Consider the following 5,926-nt stretch of genomic DNA (forward strand, 5'->3'; position numbering starts at 1 on the left):
GAGGGTGTTATGCTAAGCAAAATAAGTCAATCAGAGAAAGACAATTATCATATGACCTCAATGATATGAGGAATTTGAGAAACAAGACAGGATCAGAGGGGAAGGGAGGGAAAAATGAAACAAGATGGAACCGGAGAGGGAGACAAACCATAAGAGACTCTTAATCTCAGGAAACAAACTGAGGGTTGCTGGAGTGGAGGGGGGTGAGAAGGATGGGGTGGCTGGGTGATGGACATTGGGGAGGGTAGCTACTATGGTGAGTGCTGTGAATTGTGTAAGACTGATGATGAATCACAGACCTGTACCCCTGAAACAAATAGTACATTACATATTAATAAAAAAAAAATTTTTTTTAAATCAGTGGCAAAACAGATTCAACCTAAATGGGATGTGAGTGGATATGAGCCAGGGTGAACCAATACAGATGCTATCAATGCCTCATTCATCTCCCCTCAGCCCTTGCTAGTTCAACTTCCAACACCTTCCAGAATTTACCACACTCCAGTCCTAAGGCACTGCCAGAGAGAAACCATAAACAGATCCTATTTTTCCCTTTTGCTCAACCTGAGCACTGGGCTGCTATAGTTTTTAGCCTATGTAGAGGTCAAAAATGCAAGTGCTTACCACTGAGATCAAGCCAACAATCTGAATGAAACCCATGGGGTTAGATGTAAACCCAAAGGAACAGTAAGGATCAGTCTCCGAAGGCCCCAGCCCATTGGTCTCTCAGACAGCATAGCTTAAACAATGACCCAATCTTCTGATTTTCCAGAGACAACCTGAAATGAGCCCCGGGGCCCCTTGGAAAGGACAACAGGAAATTGATTAAAGGAAAATACCTGAGGTAACAAGGCTCTGGCCCCAGGGCCATGTCTGGGAGAGCGAAGTGAGACAGGGTAGACTCCTGAAAGTTTGAGGGCAGCTGGGCAAAAGCTGTGCACCGTGCCTAGGGGCCCCAAAAAACAGACGCTGAATCTCATTCTGTAACAGCCATTGCATTTACTTCAGAAAAAAAAAAAAAAGATCATTCTCAGTGAAATTTGCAGATATTTTGAAAAATTATAACACTAACCTTACGTAGAATAGAAGGGAAGCTGTTTACGGTAGGGGCGTTTCCTCCAATATGACGCCCATCTTCTACAACATTATCTGATGCCACTTTGACCTAATGGAACAGGGACACAGAGAAAGTGTCTGCAGGAGTTAGGGGCAGTGTGGTATGAGAACAGCTGAAAACTGTAATGCTGGAGCTCAGGCCAATGGAGAGTGTCACAGAGAATTTCTATTGATTGCTTACTATGTGCCAGGATTTACTCTAAGCATGTAACATTTAGTAACTAATTAAATACCAATAACAATCTTATGATCCCAAATGTACAAATGAGGAAACTGAGGCACAGAGAGCTTTAGATTACTTGGCATTCCAATAGTCTCACTCCAGATCCTGTGCTGCTAAGACTTCCTTCTTTTGTACTATCAACAATACCAGCAGAAGGATTGATTTGGATTGCTTAATATTGGCTGTGTTGTATTTTTCTCTCTGGGGTGGGTGGGTGGGTGGGTGGGTGGGGTGTGTGTGTGTGTGTGTGTGTGTGTGTGTGTGTGTGTGTGTGTTGTATCTGTGTGTTTCTTAGGCAAATTCTTATGCAAAAGACTCAGCTTGACCTGGAGCTAACTGGGGGGAAATGGGGCACATCACTGTGTATCAGGAGGCTTAATTAGCGGCACCACTTGTGACTGAAGTGGCTGTACAGCCTTGAGAAAAGCCAGCTCTTAAGGGCTCATTTACTCATCTATGGAAAGAGGTGCTTGGACCAATCACCTTCTCATTTTCTTTTTTCCCTGGACAGTATATCGTTCTGTCCCAAGCCTCTAAAATGTCTTCAGAAAACAAAACTTACAAACCTTGACTTTCCTTTAGAGTGAGGGCGTATTCATTCTGGGTAGAATCACAGCTTCCAATGGAACAAAAAGTTTAGGAAATGAGGCAACCCCCTACTTACACAGCTAGTACTACTGCCAATTATCTGCTATAAAGCCAAGATTCAAGTAAAGGTAAATTCTTGGTAGTTATGATGGCATGAGAGTCAGATAGACTAGACATCCTGAACACTCTCCATGCAAATCTGGGAGGGGTCATGGTTTCTTCCAGGCTCTTCTTGTATGGTGGATTAGCAACCATACCGGGTAGCTTCTATTCAATGAAAAGGATGTGTGTTAGTAATTTCAAAAAGTTACCTACTCTCTTCTCTTTAGTAGGTGACTTTATTTGACCAAAAGTTCCCAAAAGGCAGTGCTCTAAGCTGCTGTCAGCCTTCTGTAGGTAAAGCCTGAACTATAGATGGTGGATACAGACTAAGGTGGTTTATCCAGTCTGGTGTGGAACATCTTATAAGCATCTCAGTAATCAATTGCTCTATCAACACAAAGATTCCAACTCCAGGTGGGGTGCGCAATGCTCAGCTGGGCCAACCAACTGCTTCATGCAAATACACTTTCTAATGGGAGACAGAGCAAAAGGTAAGATACATGACACAGAAGCTCAAAGAGGGAGCACTTGTTACAGTTATTGATGTAAAGAGCTGCACCAGAGACATCGCGCTTACCATCCATGGATAAGACAAAATCTTCCCTTCTATAGAAGACTTCAGAGTGCCTTAAGTGTTCTCATGGGCCTGTCAACTACATTTTCTACATAACTTCTGCCATTATCTCCCTCTTCCTCTCTAGCAGCCCCTTGCTCAAGTCCCTGGCTTGTATAGCCTTGAACGCAATGAAACTGTTGGCTTTGCTGATGGGACCATCAAGAAAATACTAATGTTCACACCAGGCTGCTGTCTCTCAAAATGCCCAAAGCCATTGGTCCCCAGGAAGCCAGAGGAGTGCTGATTCCCTGAAGAGTGGGGAAAGTGCCTCTGTCCAGCTTTGCTCTTTGTCACATGGATCCCACAGTAGTGCTACCTTTTGTGCACAAAAGACAGGTGATCTCAAAGTCTCTCATGAGGCAAACTCATTTTCTGGCCTTAACCTTTGTCTCAATAGAGTCAATAACTTATTGTAATGAATCCCAGGAGAAATAGACAACTTCCTCTTTCCATTCCCTCAATTTCTCCTTCTATCATAGAAAATAAAACACAAGAATAATCCCCCTCCTCCCTTAGTCAACATAAAAGCTTCGATACTCATTAACCCATGTAAATGGACAAGATTCCCTCCTATAAGCAATAGTGAAATTCACCCTGGTCTGGGTTCAGTCACTTATCCCTAAAAATCCCAGAAAACTGGAAGATTCTTAGAGACTTCCTGGTTCAACTCTTTCATCTTTCAGATAAAAGCCAGAGAAGTGAGAATCTTGCCTATGGTAACACAGGTCTTTCCTGGGTCTCTTGACTCTTATTTAATGCTCACTAACATAACACTTCTATAACAGTTCAGTATTAAGTTTTAAAAAGCTAGTTTATCCGCTGCCTACCACAATGGAAGTCTTTTTGGTTCATGAGTTCATCTCTTGGCACATGGTTTTCTCAGTAGGGCTTCACATTCTCTGTGGACAGAAGCAGGTATATGGTAGGGCTCAAAGATTCTTAAAGGGGTCAAATGCCTCTGGCCTCTTAGAAGTTCAGCTGGCCATTAGGATTCAGGTTTTTTGTTTGGTTTGGTTTGGTTTTGTAATAAATATTTAGCCTATTTTCTTTGTTTCTTCAGTTTTATTGAGATATAATTGATGTACAGCACTGTATAAATTTAGGTGTGCCACATAATTACTTGACTCACATGTATTGTGAAATGGTTACCACAATAAGGGGTTTAGCTTTTTAACTGGACCCAATGAAGGCTATACAGATTTTAGGATATCTGTGAAGACCAAGTATGATGAGATTGATTCTTGGCTTAAAAGTATCTATGAATGCCTTTAAAAAATAACTTGTGAGGTTATTTTGTTCCTTAGTATCAAAGAAATACATATTCATCACAGGAGATTTAGAAAATCTAGGGAAACAATTGTCTACAATCTCACTACCACTAGATAATAATGATCATTAGCATCTCAGCATATTGACTCTTCTAGTCTTTGTATCTCTCTCTGATTACACATTTCCAGAAAGGGATCATACCATAAATACTCTTATTATCTGACCTTCTTACTAGATGATGATCACATTGCCATATCATCAAATATTCTTTTACAGCAAGATAGTGTTCCATTGCTTGGATGCACCAAAACTTATTTAATATTTCCACCTTCAGTCCATCTATTACCAGCAGTATGGTGGGCATTAAGGTTGTTGCCAATTTTTTAGAATTTTAAACTTTGTGGCCAATAATTCCTTTCTAGGAAAATCAGTTAAGATTCTTTCCTTAGGATAAATTTCTAGAAATGGAAGCTGGGTCAAAGAGGACTAAAAATGTTAAGGCCTGTGGTTCAAGATGTGTCCTCTGACAATAGTTGTTGACTGAAAAGGCCATGGGAGGATGAGCAGATACTGGCTTCTCTTGGTGGCTGGATTTGAGGCTTTAGCTATATACCTATTCATGTACAATGGTTCCACCTTTTGTTTCCCTAACTCCTCCTTCTTTAAGTCAGGTTTTTTGAGGTATAATTTACATAAGTAAAATTCACCCCTTTCTGGTGTACAGCTTTATGAATCCAGAAAAACACATACAGTTGTGTAAGTACCACTACAGTTGAGCTATAGAACATATCCAGCCCCAGAAAGTTCTCTCATCCTACCCCAGTTCCTGGAAACCACTCCTCTATTCCTAGTTTTTCCTTTTTCAGCATGATATTTAAGTGGAATTATAGAGCAGGTAGCTTTTTAAGTCTGACTTTTTTCACTTCACATAATGCATTTGAGTTCATCCATGTTGTTACCTTAATCACTAGTTCACTCCTTTTTATTTGAGTCATATTCTATTGTATCAATGTACCAGAGTTTGTTTATCCATTTACCAGGTGGTGGTTATTTGGGTTGTTTCTAGTTTGGGGAGATTATGAATAAAGCTGTTACATATAGTTTTTTGTGTGGGCATAGTTTCACTTCTCTTGGGTAAATACTCAAATGCTCAGCCATACGGGTAACATTTAACTCTATAAGGAAGCGTTAAATATTTTCCAAAGTGGTTGGACCATTTTGCATTACTACAAGGCATACCTGAGAGTTACGATTGCTCTACCTTCTTATAAGTCTTGATCTTGCAATGTTTAAATTTTAGTCAGCAAATAGATGTGTATTAGTATTTTATTGTGATTTTAATTTGCATTTTCCTAATGACTAATATGTTAAGTATCTTTTCCTTTGTTCATTAGCCATTCATATATCTTCTTCAGTGAAGTGTCCAATTCTTTTGCCCATTTTTACTGGGTTATTTTTATTATTATTTGTCAGACTTCCTTATATATTCTGGATACAAGTATTTTATAGTAGATGTGTTTTACAAATATTTTCCCCCAGTCTGTGGCTTGCCTGGTCATGTTCCTTTCTTAACCATGCCTTTCAAAGAGCAGAACTTTTTAATTTTGATGAAGTCCTGCTTATCATTTTTTTCTTTTATAATTCATCATTTTTGTCCCAGGTAAGAAATGTTTGCCTTATTCATGGTTGCAAAGACATTTTCCCTGTATTTTCCTCTAGAATTTCATAATGTTAGGTCTTACATGTGGGTCTAGGTTTCATTTTTGAATTGTTTTTTTTATATATTGCAAGGTATGGGTTAAGGCCTATGATTTCACATATGGGTATCCAGATTCCAATACAATCTGTTAAAAAAAGTATACTTTCCACATTGTTGGTGGGAATGCAAGCTGGTGCAGCCACTCTGGAAAACATATGGAGGTTCCTCAAAAAGTTGAAAATAGAGCTACCCTATGACCCAGCAATTGCACTACTGGGTATTTACCCCAAAGATACAAATGTAGTGATCCAAA

Source organism: Leptonychotes weddellii, chromosome 3, assembly GCF_054177405.1.
Source record: "Leptonychotes weddellii isolate Sample4059 chromosome 3, ASM5417740v2, whole genome shotgun sequence".
Lineage (NCBI taxonomy): Eukaryota > Metazoa > Chordata > Mammalia > Carnivora > Phocidae > Leptonychotes > Leptonychotes weddellii.